We start from the raw sequence: 20,014 nt of genomic DNA on the forward strand, positions 1-20,014 counted from the left end.
TTTTTAGTAACTGACTGTACAGCTATTATGGCCATGTGGTTAGGTGCTTTGCCTCTGATACAGAAGGTCATGGGTTTGAATCCCATCTTAAACTTTTCTGAAAGACAGGCTAAACAGGAACACTAGAGGCTGCTGGGAATACAGGAAGAGGAAGAGGCTGCATTGCATCGCTGACATGGAGGTAAGTAGAAAAGTTTTTTTATTTTTTTAATACCGGACTGTTACTTTACTGGTACATGGAGGGGGGAGGAGAGAGGCACTTGATACTGGCACATTAAGGAGCAGGGGGAGAGGATGGCACTGATATTGACACGTGGGGGGGAGAGGAGAGAGGCACTTGGCACTTGATACTGGCACATTAGGGGGCAGGGGGAGAGGATGGCACTATGATACTGGCACATGGAGGGGGGGAGGAGAGAGACACTTGATACTGGCACATTAGGGGGCAGGGGGAGAGGATGGCACTATGATATTGGCACATGGGGGGGCAAGAAATGGACATGAATCATGAGGGACAGAAATGTGAAATTGGGGGAGGGCGCCAAAATGTAGATTCGCTACCGACCCTGGATAGGTGTAGAGTGTGAATCCAGCACAGTAGTGTGTGTCGTGTATGTAGCAGAGCTGTATGCGACAGAGGCATGGATAATGTGCATTGCACAGCTGTGTATGTAAAATGTGTAGCACAGTGATATATAATGTGCCACTCAGAGCTGTGTGTGTAGCAGAGCTGTATATGTAAAATGTGCAACAGTGATATATAATGTGCCACTCAGAGCTGTGTGTGTGTAGCAGAGCTGTGTATGTAAAATGTGCAAAAACCCTGATGCTCTCAAATAGAGAAAGCAATATAAAACATTGCAGTTTGATACCTTTTACCCCTTAAAGACTGGGCCCATTTTCATTTTTACATTAGCCATAATCTTTTTATTTTTCCATTCACATAGTCATATGAGGGCTTTTTTTATGTGGGACAAGATGCATTTTTTAAATGTCGCCACTTAATTTGCCATGTCTTGTATCAGAAAGCAGGAAAAAAAAATTTTTTTTGTGGGTTAAAAAAAAAACACACACACAATTCCACCAAGGTTTTTGAGATTTTGACATCATGGCATTCACTAAAAATGACGTCTTTATTCTGCGGCTCAATACGATACAAAACTTGTGTAGTTTTTATTTGGTTTAATTACTTAAAAAAATTACTTTTATATATTTCGGTCTATGTGAGGGCTTGCTTTTGTGTAACGATCAGTAGTTTTCTTGGGGGGAGGGGGCCCCATACAAAAATTTGCTTATTAAAGATTGTGTAGGGTGTGACTGGAGGCGGGGCATGAAGGCGGGACAAGGGTGAGGCTTGCAGCAGAACATGGGTTGGGCCTGTAAGGGGGCCCTTGATTTATTTTGCCCTGGGGCCCTAAGGGTTCTCAGTCCGCCCCTGGCCCTGGGCGCAGTGAAACTGTGCCTGCTGCCAGAGAACAAGAAAAACTATCATCCAAGATACCTAGCTTCATGTCCCAGTTTGCAGGGAGGTGCAGGACACCACTCTTGAAGTCAGAACAGTGCGACCAGGTGGTGGTTGGATTGCAGCAGATAATACTTCCAGTCGGTTAAGCACCATCGTGTCTTCCACCAAGTCCATTCTCAGTAGTCAAGAGTCTGCTCAACCCAATCCTCACCTTGATCTTCCTTCCTCCCACCATGGAGAGTCTGGGCAAACAAGTGATCCCACACTCGGATATTCCAAGGAGCTCTTTTCAGCGCCATTCCTTGATTTGGCCCTCTCGCCAAGCACGCTTAAAGAGGGACAGATGTTATGCCCTGATTCCCAAACGCGAAATATTGGCAATATAATTTTCGCGTACGCGCATGCGCAAATGCACCATACAGTACCCAAATGCACTATAAAGAAAGTATATTGGTATATAACACCCTGCTTCAATCATTTTTTTGGGGGGGGGACTGGTATATCACACCAGTAGAAATTATTTTTTTTAGATCTGTGTTTCAGTTGTTTCGGTGATGTCGTGAAATATAATTACACACACTTCATACGTTTAAAAGGCTTTTATCGACAATTACATGACATTTATGCAAAGAGTCAGTATTTGCAGTGTTGGCCCTTCTTTTTTAGGACCTCTACAATTTGACTGGGCATGCTCTCAATCAACTTCTGGGCCAATTCCTGACTGATAGCAACCCATTCTTTCATAATCACTTCTTGGAGTTTGTCAGAATTAGTGGGTTTTTGTTTGTCCACCTGCCTCTTGAGGATTGACCACAAGTTCTCAATGGGATTAAGATCTGGGGAGTTTCCAGGCCATGGACCCAAAATGTAAACGTTTTGGTCCCTGAGCCACTTAGTTATCACTTTTGCCTTATGGCACGGTGCTCCATCATGCTGGAAAATGCATTGTTCTTCACCAAACTGTTGGATTGTTGGAAGAAGTTGCTGTTGGAGGGTGTTTTGGTACCATTCTTTATTCATGGCTGTGTTTTTGGGAAAAATTGTGAGTGAGTCCACTCCCTTGGATGAGAAGCAACCCCACACAGGAATGGTCTCAGGATGCTTTACTGTTGGCATGACACAGGACTGATGGTAGCGCTCACCTTTTCTTCTCCGGACAAGCCTTGTTCCTGATGCCCCAAACAATCGGAAAGAGGCTTCATCAGAGAATATGACTTTGCCCCAGTCCTCAGCAGTCCATTCGCCATATTTTCTGCAGAAGATCAATCTGTCCCTGATGGTTTTTTTTGGAGAGAAGTGGCTTCTTTGCTGCCCTTCTTGACAAAAGGCCATCTTCCAAAAGTCTTCGCCTCACTGTGCGTGCAGATGCGCTCACACCTGCCTGCTGCCATTCCTGAGCTAGCTCTGCAATGGTGGCACTCCGATCCTACAGCTGAATCCTCTTTAGGAGACGATCCTGGTGCTTTCTGGACTTTCTTGGACACCCTGAAGCCTTCTTAACAAGAATTGAACCTCTTTCCTTGAAGTTCTTGATGATCCTATAAATTGTTGATTGAGGTGCAATCTTAGTAGCCACAATATCCTTGCCTGTGAAGCCATTTTTATGCAACGCAATGATGGCTGCATGCGTTTATTTGCAGGTCACCGTGGTTGACAACGGAAGAACAATGATTTCAAGCATCACCCTCCATTTAACAGGTTAAGTCTGCCATTTTAACCCAATCAGACTGACATAATGATCTCCAGCCTCGTGCTCGTCAACATTCTCACCTAAGTTAACAAGACGATTACTGAAATGATCTCAGCAGGTCCTTTAATTTTCATGGCAAAGAAGGACTGTGCAATTCATCTGATCACTCTTCATAACATTCTGGAGTATATGCAAATTGCTATTATAAAATCATAAGCAGCAACTTTTCCAATTTCCAATATTTATGTAATTCTCAAAACTTTTGGCCACGACTGTACTTTCTAACATAGAAAGTATATTCTAACATTGTACAAGGAAGGCAATCCATTAGAATATATATACATAAAGATAAAACTTAACCTTTACTAATGTTACTATGAGGGTCCATTCACATGTCCGTAAGTGTTTTGCGGATCCGCAAAACGGACCGCACATCACCGGCACTATAATAGGAAATGCCTAATCTTGTCTGCAATTGCTGCTATTTTTTTGTGGAAACGGAAGCACGGATGCGGAAGTGCAGATCCCCAAATGCGAATGCGGACAGCACATTCCGGCCCTATTGAAAATGAATGGGGTTGCACCGGTTCCGCAAAATTGGTATCCCTCAAAATGAAAATAAATTTTATTATTAAAGTTAAGAAAAAAGCATAAATCTGGTAGGCAATAACAAGTGCTTGGCGGCACTAAATTAGGTGCTCGGCGGCACCAAATCAGAAACCATATGTCCTACCACAATCCGGGGGGTTCCAGTGCACATCCATGAATCCCGGAGGGAAAGCAAAAACCATCTATCCCTGGGCTAGATGATGATGTGGTGTTGAAGGACAGGGTGGGCAAAGAACTGTCCCTGATATTGCCCTACAGGGAGTGCTATTCTGGCCCTGATAGACTAACCACAGACCACCCGCCCTGTTAAGAGTGACCCCATCCGGAACCTTACCCTATATAAAAATGGTAAGCCAGTAGCCCCTAGGCCCCTGACTTCCAGGTTATCACTATATAGATCTATGTGTTTTTGACTCATTATAAAAGCATATTATAAGTATATCGCACCCCTCTGTGTATCACACCTATCGATAGCACACCTATACCAGTCCTTAAAAAGACTTTTGTGGCCCTATTAGCTAGCGTTTGGTATCCCCCTGCTCCACACAGCAACCTCTCCCTACACTGGCAAAAAACTGAATGTAAAATGGCGGCCAGATCTGGTTTATTTATAAGATAAGGGTATGTCCATGTGCTGAAACGTCTCAATTGGCTGTCCTGTACCACCTGATGGATGTGTCATGGGTCAAAGTTCTTCACAATGTGAAAGAATATGGCGGGCGCGAATATCTCTATATGTTTAAATGTTCAGTGAATCGCGAACACGCAAAGTTCCCAGCGAAACGACCGCTGGGCGAACTGCAAGGCCATCTTTAATCTGCATCACCGCAACAGGCTGTAAGAGGCAGGCCACACCAAACAGGCCCGCAACTATTCCCCGGAGCACCCCTTACGGAAATCTCCCTTGCCAAGGGGTAGGTGTTCCGCAGTCTGGCACTTTTTTTAGGAAAGTGCAGTTGAAAAAATTGTAATTTGTCAGCTGTGCCATACAAAAATGAGCAGGAGCGTGAACACTAGCAACCTCACCACCACCAGCATGATCCGCCACATGGCATCAAAGCACCGTAATAGGTGGGCCGAATGCCTGGGTCCACTATCTGTCTGCGGGTCACACCACTGCCTCCTCTTCCCCTGTCTGCCTCCTCTTCCCCTGTGTTATGTGCTGGCCAATCCCCTGTCGAAGGCACAGGCCCGGATGCCTCCTGTCCTGCACCTGGACCTTCGCAAGCACTATCAGCGACCACATCCACTTCCGTGTCCCAGCACAGCGTACAAATGTCCTTACCCCAGGCATTTGAACGCAATCGCAAATACCCATCCACCCACAGGCCATAGCACTAAATGTGCAGCTTTCCAAATGACTGGCCCTGGAAATGTTGCCATTTATGCTTGTGGACACTGAGGCCTTCTGCAGCTTCATGTCAGCGGCCGTCCCACGTTACGCAATCCCAAGACGCCACTATTTTTCAAGGTGTGCCATGCCTGCCTTACACCAACATGTGTCCCGTAACATCACCCGTGCCCTGACCACTACTGTCACAAGGAGGTAACATTTTTGGAAGCCGGTCAAGGAGTACATAGCAGGTGGTGTCCTCAATGGTCCCTCAGTGCCTTACAACTATTGGATGTCCAAGCTGGACACGTGGCACGAACTGGCGCTTTAGGCCTTGGAGGTGCTTGCCTGCCCTTCTGCCAGCTTTTTGTCTGAGCTGGTGCTGCTGGTGGCATTAAAACAGATAAGCGTATCCGCTTGTCAACTGAAAATGCTGACAGGTTGACCCTTATAAAAAATGAACAAAGCCTTGATTGACCATGACTTCTCGACTCCACCAGAGGAAAGCTGATGAACATAAAGGCACTTTAAATGTGTTGTTTATAATGTACTGAATAAACTGTATTCCCATGCACCCCTTCCACCACAAACAAGGGTATATGGTTGAATCTTCCTTTTCTCGTCCTCCTCCTCCTCTTCCATCACATCAACATGCTTGTTGGTCGCATATAATGCCCTTGCATATATGCCCTTCGCATGTAATATTTTACAGGGCCAGCTCAGCTGCAGGCCCTCGCATATAATTTTGTAAAGGGTCAAATCATCAGCAGGCCCTCACCTACAATGTTTTACAGGTTCAGCTCACCTGCAGGCCCTCGCATATAATTTTTTAGAGGGTCAGCTCACCAGCAGGCCCTCATCTACAATGTTTTACAGGGTCAGCTCATCAGCAGGCCCGTGCATATAATGTTTTACAGGGTCAGCTTAGAAAGCAGGCCCACGCATATAATTTTTTAGAGGAGGGTCAGCTCACCAGCAGGCCCGCACCTAAAATCTTTTACAAGGTCAGCTCAACAGCAGGCCCTCGCATATAATGTTTTAAAGGGTCAGCTCACCAGCAGGGCTGCACCTAAAATCTTTTACAGGGTCAGCTCTCCAGCAGGCCCTCACATATAATGTTTTACAGGGTCCGCTCACTTGCAGGCCCTCGCATATAATAATTTACAGGATCAGCTCACCAGCAGGCCTGCACCTAAAATCTTTTACAGGGTCAGCTCACCAGCAGGCCCTCACCTACAATCTTTTTCAGGGTCAGCTCACCTGCAGTCCCACGCATATAATGTTTTACAGGGTCAGCTCATCTGCAGGCCCTCGCATATAATTTTTTGGAGGGTAAGCTCACCAGCAGGCCCTCACCTACAAGTCCAGTCTCACTATCCAAAAGTCTGTTCAACACAATCCTCACCACCGGGGGTCGCGTAACAATTTATCAAGGAGGAGTCTCGTTCGTTATCGGAATTAACCAGACAAATTGCTCCATCAACTAAGAACATCCATGCACCACCACCCACAGAATTGAGAGAGCTATCAATCTGTCAATCCTTTCCGTGTCCGGGCCAGGTGAGGTTTCCAATGTTGAGTGGTGGTGCCCTGGTGGTGCCCTTCCATCAATTCCTTTCAGTTTTACCTTTGCAACCATACCCCTCCTGGAAGGTCCTCAGCGGGTCATGGGAATAACGCCGCCAGATCGACGGTCGTCATCATTTATGATCGGAACTACGACGGTATCTAATCATCTTCGAACCTCCGACTTTCATTTTTGATTAATGAAAACATTCTTGGCAAATTCTTTCGCTTTGGTTCGTCTTGCGCAGGTCCAAGAATTTCATCTCTAGCGGCGCAATACGGATGCCCCCGGCCGTCCCTCTTAATCATGGCCCCAGTTCCGAAAACCTACAAAATAGAACCGGAATCCTATTCCATTATTCCTAGTTGAAGTATTCAGGCGACCCAGCCTGCTTTGAACACTGTAAAATGGTCAGCTAAGCAGCAAGAACTCTCCCATATTTTTTTAAATGGTCAGCTCAGCAGCAGGCCCTCGCATATAATTTTTCAGAGGGTCAGATCACCTGCAGGCCCTCGCATATACTTTTTTAGAGGGTCAGCTCACCAGCAGGCCCTCGCCTACAATCTTTTACAGGGTCAGCTCACCTGCAGGTCCTCACCTACAATCTTTTAGATGGTCATCTCACCAGCAGGCCCTCAACTACAATCTTTTTAAGGGTCAGCTCAACTGCAGGCCCTCACCTAATTATACCTAATAGGTAATTTGCGCGCATGCTGCCTTGCTTGGAAGTGGTAGCAGTAGCTGTTTCTCAGGCTCACTCTCCGGAATCAAACTCTGATTCCCAGTTACCCATGGTCACCGTGGTTGGCGCTGAAAATAACATTGAAAGTTGATAGGGCAGACATCCGAATGGATCGTCGTCGTCATGGGGACGTGCAATCCGGACCAGGTTATCTAGAGTCGCCAAAGCGGCAGCAGACCCTCGCCCATAATGTTTTAGATGGTCAGATCAACAGGCCCTTGCTCCAAATGTTTTTGAGGGTTACCAGCAGGCCATTAATCATAATTTTTCAAGGCTGTGTATGATGCCCTCCTTTATGTGTAACAAAGGGTGTATTATAGTGTCGATTCCTTGTAACTTTTGGCAGCCCTTTAACTTAGTGTGTAGGCTTTATGAGTGTAGGAGTCCCACTACCTGAACAATTGTACCACAATGTGAATGAGGCCATCCTTTATGTGATATACAGGTTGTTTTGGAGTGCCTCTTCCATGTAATTTTTGGCAGCACTTGCACTTTATATACAAGTAAATATATAGGAAAGAATGTTTCCTAACAATTTTTCCTCTAAAATCGATTTTATCTTTGGTTTTGTGTGTTTTATTGTCAGTCTGTAAAAGTGGTGTACTACTCGGACAACATCGTTCCCAGCAGCGACCTGGGAATCCAAGATGAATCCAGACGGCATAAGAACAGCAAAAAAAGTTAAAAAGGTGTATAAAAATTGTTTCCAATTTTAAGTGTCTTTTTGTGTGATATTTTCATTTAAAACCACTGCATTATTTTAATGGCTATGTGCACCTTTCTGGGCAATTTATTATTGCATAGTACTTATTTGACGAGATGCAGTAGTAGCAGCGTGTGGATTTTCTGTCTTTTTCGTCATTTGGGGAGCTGACTGACTCCTTATCTTTGCTCTCTGACCATATAAACACTCCTTATAGCTCAGTTCATATCTTACTGATAGTAGTTTAGAGATAAGGTTTATTAGATGACCGGCACAAAGTGAAAGTGAAAATACCAGTCATACAGTTAGAAAAACAGTTAACCATCTGTGATAGAATGGCTCAATATTTTTAATAAAGGCCAATTAAAAATATGATTTTTAGCCAAAAATGAGTAAAATGCAATAATAAACAAACATTGCCTCCAAAGGTGTACATAGCCTTCAAACTTTTTTTCTGCATTAAATATAGTTGTGTCTAGAAGGGATTTTAGGTTAACAAAAACAGATAATGCTATTGGTAATAATTGTGTTAAGATATCAATATATTCTCTATCCATAGGATAAGAGATACGCATCTGATTGGTGGCCCACCAGTCATCACAAGTATAGAGATTCAGTGTTTCTATTTTAATGGAGTGGCAGGTCATGCATCTCTTGAGATCAGTAGGAATACCAGTGGTCAGACCTCCACAATTATATTTTTATCATATATCCACAGGATAAATATCTTGGTACAATCTTTTGAAAAGACTAAATACAACTACCTTAATTTGAAAACACTTACTGTTATCACCAGATGGTTGCAGTGCTGCCTAGCAGCTGATTTTGCCAGGGGATTAAGCCATGTGATAAGTAGGTGGAAAAAGTCAATCTACTATTTTTTTAGAAGGGTTTCTAAGAGGGCAATTCTTATCTATGACATCCATGTGAATAAATTCTAGATTGGCTACTAAGAAATATGGAAAGCAGCTATCAAGATGAGACAATCCATAAGTACGGTATATCAAAAGTCTGCCACACAGAAATGCGAGATGACCATCTGGCACCTTCATCACACACCTCTGTCTCTGCCCAACTATTTCCAGGTGCATAACAGAAGGACATTTGCTGTCCTGTGCTCATTACATGCCCTGCCATTGACAACCAGCCTTCTTTGGCTTTGTTTGCCATGGTATTGTCAGCCAAGAATCCTGGACTGCTATGGACTGGAACTATCTCATCTTTAGCAAAGAATCCAGATTCTGTCTGGGATCTGATGATGGTTTGGATCGAGTATGAAGGCCTCATTGTGAGAACTTCAATTTTGCCTTTGCTATGGAACAAAACACTGCCCCAACTGCTAGTGTGATCCATTGCATATGACAGTCGGTCACTTCTAGTAGTGATACATAGGATGCTAACAGCTCAGCAATATGTTCAGGACATCCTGCGACCACTTGAGGTGCCTCACATGGCAGGGCTTCCAACTGGCATGTTTCAGCCAGATAATGCTTGTCCACACACAATGCTTGGCCTGCTCAGTCACCAGAATTATCACCAATCAAGCATTTTTGGGACCAGCTGGACCATCAGCTTCAGCAACCTACAAGTGTGCAGGATTTTCAGGCCCAGCTGCAGCATCTATGGGCAAGTGTGCTGCAAAACACCATACAGAACCTGTATGCCTCCATGCTTAACTGTATCTAATCTGGTATTCAGGATAAAAGCGGTCCAATAGGGGACTAGAGCGTCCTTTTGATTGCATAGTCTTCTTATATTGTAATCATATATATTTTGAATCTTGGAGATGTGCAACGTGAGCTTCAGATCCAACATCTGAAGTTGCTTTGCTCCAAACTTCGTTTTAATGCTGTATGGAGATCCATCTCTGTACAGCATTAAAATGTATGCACTCTGGCAAGGTGAAGTGAGTTATCACTGAAGTCTTGAGAGACTTCAGTGAACAACTTTGGCATTTGATTATTAAACTTGAAAAACATTTTAAAACAAGTATCCTACGTCGGCTTAATTACCGATTGGTACCTCGGTACCAAAGCCAGCTTTTGAACCAAGTTTTAAAATGGTTTTCAAGTTGAAAAATTTAATCCTAAAGTTATTCACTAAAGTCCCGTGAGACTTCAGTGATAACTCACTTAGCCTCGCCAGAGCGCATACATTTTAATGGTATATGGAGACGGATCTCCATACAGCATTAAAATAAAGTTTGGAGCGAAGCAACTTTGGATCTTGAATCCAAAGCTGTCTTTGCTCATCCCTAACCATGACTACAGTTATATTTCAATGAGTGTACTATATGTTATTTATCCTTGTGAAAAGTAAATAATGTTCATTCATATTACTATTGGTTTGCACCTTATTTATTTCTTGTCAAGGTAAGTATATGGAAGATGGACTTCTTTTAAGTCTGGGAAAATCTTCCAGCATTATGTTTTTTTGTGCTTTATTGAAGCTCTTACAGATAGAAGTTAACACAGTACTTTTATGAGCCATCTGCCTTCCAACTGTCTGAAATAAAACATATACTAAACTTTTATGATTGAGTCGCCTTCTGATTTGCCAAGCTTTTATATCCATTAGTGCATATGTCCCAGGAATGAATTGTCCACATAGTTCCCTTCAAGGAAAGAACTGTCATTCATCCTTTATTATTGGTTCTTCTAATAGCTTCATTACAGGTTTATGAGTTAATAAAGAACTAATTGGCAGATAGACTTTTTCAAAATAAAAGGAATGTGCATAGATATGTTCAGGATCCCATGTTGGAGCAGGTACCTTGTAAGAATGGAGGTAACCTTGAGAGCAAGTGCCCAACTTTAGTGAGGCACAGGTAAAGGATTTCAAATAAAATATTATCTGTATTAAAATCATTGTCCTAGAAAGTTTTTTTTTAATTGAGAGAACTAACTGTACATGCTACCGATCAACTCACTGAAACATGTAATAACCCTGGTGTGACAATACCTGTATCCCCACATGTAGCCAAATATGCAGACTAGACAGTACTAATCCAAAAAAAGACCAAAACACACAGGTTATAGAACTGTTATGTTTAGCTAGTTAAATCTTTCTCTTACCTAAGCTCATGAACTATGAGTAGTGTATGTTCTAAGATTGCATGACATTTTTTTAATTTTTTTTATTTGTTTTCCAACATTCCAAAAGATAGTATAGGCCAAGAGCTAACCCCTGTCAAGCCTCATTGAAACAGTGTCATCTATGGATGGGTGTCTCATACTGGACTTATGCCTTAAGTTCCTTCAAGGAGTCAAAAATTGTTTTATGAGGTATCCAAAAAGTGAGGCTTCATGCTCAGCTTTTTCACAAAGACGATAAGTATTCTAGTGAGTGAAGCAGCATACTGTAGCAAAAACATAGATATTTCTAGGTCTACTTTTATTATTATAATCAAGCAATGTAGGATTGCTTTTCAAAAACAGCAAAATTCACAATGAGGTAATCTCCTTTCTTCCAAAAAGAGTTTAACTCGCATCAAGGGACTAGTGCACCTCGCTGGCTGAGAGGGTCCAAAGACCTGTCTGCTATATAATGTGACAAGCATTATAAATAACATATGGTACCTTATCTTTTTGGTTGTCTCGACATGTCCTGAGATATGTAGCATGAGAAAATGAGCTTTGAATAAATATGCATGATTGTGTCAGGAGATGTACATGCTATATTTGTCAATGTTTGACCACTTGTTGGGAATTTACTCAAGGAAAACATTGTGCATTGCTATACTGGGAGGGTTGCTATGCCAGCCAGCCAAGTCCCTGCTGGTTGACTTGTCGATATGATTGGAAGCTTAGCCAATCAGGCTTTTGACTCTGTCTAATTTCAGAGTCAGGCAGGGAATTTAAGACTGCTGATTCCGGATTGTCTTAACAGTTATTCGTTTATATCAGGGTTCTATACTGTGCAATATCCTGCTTATATTGACTCTCCTGGTAAATGACCTTGGCCTGTCTTTTGATGAACCTTATGGTTGCTGTTATTACTGCATTGACTGTCCTGGTAACTGGCTTGTCTCTGGATTAACCTTGTGGTTGCTGATCCTACTTATATTGACTCACCTCGTAGCTGACCTTGGTTTGTCTCTGCATTAACTTCTCATGTACTACAATGACTGTGTCTGTCTTTTCTAGTTTTGAACCTGCTTGCTGGCTTCTCTTTGTACCTCCATAGTCATTCTGGAAGTTCTACCATCAATGTGATCACACCAGTTTTCTGTTATCTACTCCACAGACATGATGTAGGTCCCTAGCAACAAAGTCCTTTCAATCTAACATGGACTCTGGTGAAGAACCTATGGGTAACCTTGGCCTCTTACCACCCTGACTGGTCTTGGAAGGCTGGTAGTGGTTTCACTGGCTGTGGTCTGGATGGTGACCTTAGCACTTACTAAAACCAACAAATGGTTGAGATTTGCTTGTTTAGTATTTTGTTAGCATGTCACGATAGTGATTGTATTGAATTTCTTTTATGAGATATTGGAGTCCTTAAAATATTTATGGAAAGCTAAACAGGTATTCATAGTTTTAATTATAATATTTATTTGTTTAGAAAATAGGACTTCATAATTTTTTCAGACTATACATGTATATAAAATTTTGACGGAAGACCTTTATTATATCTCTCTTAAGAAAAACAGTACAAGAACAACACATTTTAATCCTGTGTAATACGTCCATAGAAGAGTTGAATAATATTAAACATTGTGTCCGTTATGTAACCTTCATATGTATCATGTCCAGGTATCTAACAGGTGAAAAGTAGCTTACTGAGGATCAGAACCTGACCATTACACACAGTATTAGAACTTGCAGCAGCATTTCATCATATCTGTCAGTGTCTGTGTAGAAGATTCTCTTACAATGTTCTGTCTGTCTATTCTGTGTGTGTAGTATTTATATTTTTTTTTACAAAACTACTACTAAATGTAGTTATTTTATAGATATGGCCAATATGCTGATATAGCACATATACAGTACAGACCAAAAGTTTGGACACACCTTCTCATTCAAAGAGTTTTCTTTATTTTTATGACTATGAAAATTGTAGATTCACACTGAAGGCATCAAAACTATGAATTAACACATGTGGAATTATATACATAACAAAAAAGTGTGAAACAACTGAAAATATGTCATATTCTAGGTTCTTCAAAGTAGCCACCTTTTGCTTTGATTACTGCTTTGCACACTCTTGGCATTCTCTTGATGAGCTTCAAGAGGTAGTCACCTGAAATGGTCTTCCAACGGTCTTGAAGGAGTTCCCAGAGATGCTTAGCACTTGTTGACCCTTTTGCCTTCACTCTGCGGTCCAGCTCACCCCAAACCATCTCGATTGGGTTCAGGTCTGGTGACTGTGGAGGTCAGGTCATCTGGCACAGCACCCCATCAGTCTCCTTCATGGTCAAATAGCCCTTACACAGCCTGGAGGTGTGTTTGGGGTCATTGTCCTGTTAAAAAATAAATGATGGTCCAACTAAACGCAAACCGGATGGAATAGCATGCCGCTGCAAGAAGCTGTGGTAGCCATGCTGGTTCAGTATGCCTTAAATTTTGAATAAATCCCCAACAGTGTCACCAGCAAAGCACCCCCACACCATCACACCCCCTCCTCCATACTTCACGGTGGGAACCAGGCATGTAGAGTCCATCCGTTCACCTTTTCTGCGTCGCACAAAGATACGGTGGTTGGAACCAAAGATCTCAAATTTGGACTCATCAGACCAAAGCACAGATTTCCACTGGTCTAATGTCCATTCCTTGTGTTCTTTAGCCCAAACAAGTCTCTTCTGCTTGTTGCCTGTCCTTAGCAGTGGTTTCCTAGCAGATATTCTACTATGAAGGCCTGATTCACACAGTCTCCTCTTAACAGTTGTTCTAGAGATGTGTCTGCTGCTAGAACTCCGTGTGGCATTGACCTGGTCTCTAATCTGAGCTGCTGTTAACCTGCGATTTCTGAGGCTGGTGACTCGGATGAACTTATCCTCCGCAGCAGAGGTGACTCTTGGTCTTCCTTTCCTGGGGCGGTCCGCATGTGAGCCAGTTTCTTTGTAGCGCTTGATGGTTTTTGTGACTGCACTTGTGGACACTTTCAAAGTTTTCCCAATTTTTCAGACTGACTGACCTTCATTTCTTAAAGTAATGATGGCCACTCGTTACTTAGCTGCTTTTTTCTTGCCATAATACAAATTCTAGCAGTCTATTCAGCTGTGTATCCACCTGACTTCTCCACAACACAACTGATGGTCCCAACCCCATTTATAAGGCAAGAAATCCCACTTATTAAACCTGACAGGGCACACCTGTGAAGTGAAAACCATTTCAGGTGACTACCTCTTGAAGCTCATCAAGAGAATGCCAAGAGTGTGCAAAGCAGTAATCAAAGCAAAAGGTGGCTACTTTGAAGAACCTAGAATATGACATATTTTCAGTTGTTTCACACTTTTTTGTTATGTATATAATTCCACATGTGTTAATTCATAGTTTTGATGCCTTCAGTGTGAATCTACAAGTTTCATAGTCATGAAAATAAAGAAAACTCTTTGAATGAGAAGGTGTGTCCAAACTTTTGGTCTGTACTGTATGTCATATACATATTTTTGGTTGCTAAATGTCAGGGATCACATGATGGGTGTCACATGACTGATGCCATGTTTCAATTAGGCAATGGATACATTACACAGGACTGATCCATAGGCTATACCATTTTATTGTGCAGATCAGCACAACTGCCTGATATAAGAAAAGCGTTTAAGCAGATCACATGATGGGTGTCACATGACTAATGCCATGTTTCAATTAGGTTATGGACAGATTACACAGGACTGATCCATAGGCTATACCATTTTATTATGCCGATCAACTCAACTGACTGATATAAGAAAGGCATGTAAGCAGAATTTTAAATATATGTATATTACAAAATTTATAGATTTCCTATTAAATAGAAAAAAATAAATTAAAAATAGAAACTGCAATTCTCCTTTACGAGTGGACACACCTGTAAATGTGGGTCCTGTCATGAATTTGCATCGGGGCCAGAGAGCTTTTATCTACTCATGCACCATAAATGATATTTGTCATCTTATTTACAACTTGGAGACAAAAGACGTGAACAAACTCAGGATTGGGGATGAGCAAACCTGAACTTTACAGGTTCCGTTTTGTGATTCAGGTGGTCGTGTTATTCCGTTATGGATTCCGTTAAAACGGAATATAACAGAATTCGTAGACTGAATGCAAAACTGAAGCCCTTAAGAGGCATTCCGTTTTGATAATAGAAGTCTACTTTGTTTTCAGTGCTGCATAATGGAAACCAGACGGATCTGTTATGCTTGGCCATACACTTCTATTATGACGGACCAAAACGGAATGCCTCTTAAAGGCTTCCATTTTGCATTCTGTCTACAAATTCCGTTATATTCCATTACAACGGAATACCTTCACCCCCGAACCCCGAAAGTTCAGGTTCTCTCATCCCTACTTAGGACCCTTTTGCCCTACTATGGACTGAATATTTAAACGTTTACTATATATTCTTGAAGTTTTTCTGTGTCCTGAGCAGGAAACATTAGCAAAATTGGTTAATGTCACACTAACAGAACATATAAAAGATAAACTAGTATAAAACGCCATCCTTGTCCTTAAATTAAGTGCATTTGTTATTACCATAGACAGGAAATATCTTCATGAGTGCCCACAGCAAATGAACATTAACTGATATATGCCCCTGATAGCTTCCTTTTTTTTAATTTAGGAGGGGAGGGGAAAGATGCATTATTTTATTAATCTATTTAATTTATTTTTTGTGAGGTTGATAAAATCCTATTAAAACAGATTGCAGCTCAAGCTACAGCAGTGGAGGCAAACAGACAGCTCATTAATTGATTTTCTAAGACAAGGAAAACTAGGTGGTAAACGTGATATGAATATAGAGCTGCTCCCACTTAGAACAACAGCACATTACAAACCAAATGTTGTCAGCAGACAAAATGAGCTTGTTTGTCGAAGTTTGTTTTTTGGAGAACTTTTCCTCGCATTAGCAGGTGATGTCGGCCAGTTGATGATAGAACCCGTAAACCTGTCTTAATCCCGATAACGCGCAGACAATCTAATTTTTTTCTACATGCATCCATCAGGTAAACATGTTATTATCACGATGATAGCATGCTACGTCAAGTGTGCTTTATGTTAGTATTGTAAGTTATTCATTTATGAAAATAGCTCATGTTTGACATTTCAATGTATTCTTCAGCTGTCATTTTGCTGCTCAGAAAAAGTCTGGTCAGTCCTTCAAAACTAGAGTTCCTAATAATAACCATTTTATATATTTTTTTATACTATATCAAAATATACTCATGTATTTGTAGCCAGAAAGTTTGAGTATAGTGTATGTTCTGTTTTATGTGCACTATGTAAATCAAGTTTTTCTTTCTTTTAGAGCTCATGCACAAATCTGAGAACGTTTTTAGTAACATAGTAACATAGTACATAAGGCCGAAAAAAGACATCTGTCCATCCAGTTCGGCCTGTCATCCTGCAAGTTGATCCAGAGGAAGGCAAAAAAAAAAAAAAAACTGTGAGGTAGAAGGCAATTTTCCCCACTTTAGGGGAATAAAAAATTCCTTCCCGACTCCAATCAGGCAATCAGAATAACTCCCTGGATCAACGACCCATCTCTCTAGAAACATAGAATGTGTCGGCAGATAAGAACCATTTGGCCCATCTAGTCTGCCCAATATACTGAACACTATAATTAGCCCCTGGCCCTATCTTATATGAAGGATGGCCTTATGCCTATCCCATGCATGCTTAAACTCCTTCACTGTATTTGCATCCACTACTCTCTCAGTAAAGTAATACTTCCTGATATTACTTTTAAACCTTTGCCCCTCTAATTTAAAACTATGTCCTCTTGTAGCAGTTTTTCTTCTTTTAAATATTCTCTCCTCTTTTACCTTGTTGATTCCCTTTATGTATTTAAAAGTTTCTATCATATCTCCTCTGTCTCATCTTTCTTCCAAGCTATACATGTTAAGGTCCTTTAATCTTTCCTGGTAAGTTTTATCCTGCAATCCATGTACCAGTTTAGTAGCTCTTCTCTGAACTCTCTCCAAAGTATCAATATCCTTCTGGAGATATGGTTTCCATTACTGAGCACAATACTCCAAATGAGGTCTCACTAGTGCTCTGTAGAGCGGCATGAGCACCTCCCTCTTTCTACTGGTAATTCCTCTCCCTATACACCCAAGCATTCTGCTAGCATTTTCTGCTGCTCTATGACATTGTCTGCCTACCTTTAAGTCTTCTGAAATAATGATCCCTAAATCCCTTTCCTCAGATACTGAGGTTAGGACTGTATCACTGATTTTATATTCTGCTCTTGGGTTTTTACGTCCCAGGTGCATTATCTTGCACTTATCAACATTAAATTTTAGTTGCCAGATTTTTGACCATTCCTCTAGTTTTCCTAAGTCCTTTTCCATTTGGTGTATCCCTCCAGGAACATCAACCCTGTTACAAATCTTTATGTCATCAGCAAAAAGACACACCTTACCATTGAGGCCTTCTGCAATTTCGCTGATAAAGATATTAAACAAGAATCTAGAAGCTATAGCCTGTAATATTATTACACTCCAGAAATACATCCAGGCCCCTCTTGAATTCCTTTATTGTACTCACCATCACCACCTCCTCAGGCAGAGAGTTCCATAGTCTCACTGCTCTTACCGTAAAGAACCCTCATCTATGTTTGTGTACAAACCTTCTTTTCTCCAGACGCAGAGGATGTCCCCTCGTCACAGTAACAGTCCTGGGGATAAATAGATGATTGGATAGATCTCTGTACTGACCCCTGATATATTTATACATAGTAATTAGATCTCCCCTCAGTCATCTTTTTTCTAAAGTGAATAGCCCTAATTTTAATAATTTTTCAGGGTACTGTAGTTGCCCCATTCCAGTTATTACTTTAGATTGCCCTCCTCTGGACCCTCTCCAGCTCTGCTATGTCTGCCTTGTTTACAGGAGCCCAGAACTGTACACAGTACTCCATGTGTGGTCTGACTAGCGATTTGTAAAGTGGTAGGACTATGTTCTTATCACGGGCATCTATGCCCCTTCTGATGCAACCCATTATCGTATTGGCCTTGGAAGCAGCTGCCTGACACTGGTTTTTGTAGCTTAGTTTGCTGTTTATTAAAATTCCTAGATCCTTTTCCATGTCAGTGTTACCGAGTGTTTTACCATTTAAGAAGTACGGGTGACTTGCATTATTCCTTCCCATGTGCATAACTTTACATTTGTCAGTGTTAAACCTCCTCTGCCACTTATCTGCCCAAGCCTCCAATCTATCCAGATCCCTCTGTAGTAGTATACTGTCCTCATCAGTGTAAATTACTTTACACAGTTTAGTGTCATCTGCGAAAATTGATACTTTACTATGCAAGCCTTCTACAAGATCATTAATAAATATATTGAAGAGAATAGGGCCCAATACTGACCCCTGAGGTACCCCACTAGTGACAGTGACCCACTCTGAGTGTGTACCGTTAATAACCACCCTCTGTTTTCTATCACTGAGCCAGTTACTTACCCACATACAGACGTTTTCTCCCAGTCCGAGCATTCTCATTTTATATACTAACCTTTTATGTGGTACAAATGCTTTGGAGAAGTCCAGATACACGACATCCATTGATTCGCTGCTGTCAAGTCTAGAACTTACCTCCTCATAGAAACTGATTAAATTAGTTTGGCATGACCGATCCCTCACGAAGCCATGCTGATATGGCGTTATTTGCTTATTTCCATTGAGATGCTCTAACATAACATCTCTCAGAAAACCTTCAAACAGTTTACCCACAACAGATGTTAAACTTACCGGCCTATAGTTTCCAGGCTCTGTTTTTGGACCCTTTTTGAATATTGGCACCACATTTGCCATGCGCCAATCCTGTGGGACATTCCCTGTCAGTATAGAGTCTGCAAATATCAGAAATAAGGGTCTGGCTATGACATTACTTAATTCCTTTAGGATATGGTTTTTCTGTCCCTTTTTTAATCAGGAAAAAAAATATAAAGAACTGTCAGTATTTTCCCCCAGATTCATTAATTTTGTATTCATTTTGCATTCATGTTCCCTTACGTGTGTTCAGGTTTTCGTCACTTTTAGGCCTGCTGACAAGGGATTCGCGAATCTGAACCTCAACAGGATCGTGTTCGGGTAGTGAAGGAAATCTGTTATGGATTCCGTTCTAACGGAATATAATAGAATTTGATGACGGACTGCAAAACGGAAACCTTTAAGAGGCATTCCGTTGTGTTCTGTCATAATAGAAGTTTATGGGATCTGTCTGGTTTCCGTTATGCAGGACAGTAATCTGTCACTAGCCACCTGCCTATCAAGCTGTTTACATAGACACAAAGCTGTGATTCCCCTGATTAAAACAGTTTTTTATTTTTGTTGAACTGAGGCTTCGTTCCTTAGTTATGATCTTTTCTTAATATGCAGATGAGGCCTTTGGTGCAATTAGCGCATAGCCATTGTTTTTGCTGCACCAAAGCGCCACTCATTTCTGTGGCCAGCTCTTCCCTTGCTGCTTTGATTGACAGAACCCAGCAGTGGCAAAGCAGCAGGGAGGGACTGGCCACAGAAATGAGCAGAGCTTGGGTGCAACAAGAACAATGCTGATGCCCTCATTGCACCGAAAGAAAAAGTATCATAACTTGGGAACGGAGTCTCAGATCAATAAAAGAAAAACAGCATTTTCATCAGGTAAACCACAGCTATGTGTCTATACAAACTGTTAAATAGGAAGGTCGCTGTGACATTTGACCACGGCATCTAAGGGGTTTAACGTCTGCGATCAGTATTATCACCAATCAAAGACCTT

At 41.6% G+C, this 20,014-nt stretch overlaps 1 protein-coding gene across 1 annotated transcript in view; it reads left to right on the forward strand.

Moving 5' to 3' along the window:
* Window positions 1-20,014, forward strand: part of CNTNAP2 (contactin associated protein 2) — a 2,163,381-nt gene that overhangs the window by 1,691,949 nt on the left and 451,418 nt on the right. The gene's annotated exons all lie outside the window — the stretch shown is intronic.

Source organism: Bufo gargarizans, chromosome 5 (assembly GCF_014858855.1).
Source record: "Bufo gargarizans isolate SCDJY-AF-19 chromosome 5, ASM1485885v1, whole genome shotgun sequence".
In the NCBI taxonomy this organism is placed as follows: domain Eukaryota; kingdom Metazoa; phylum Chordata; class Amphibia; order Anura; family Bufonidae; genus Bufo; species Bufo gargarizans.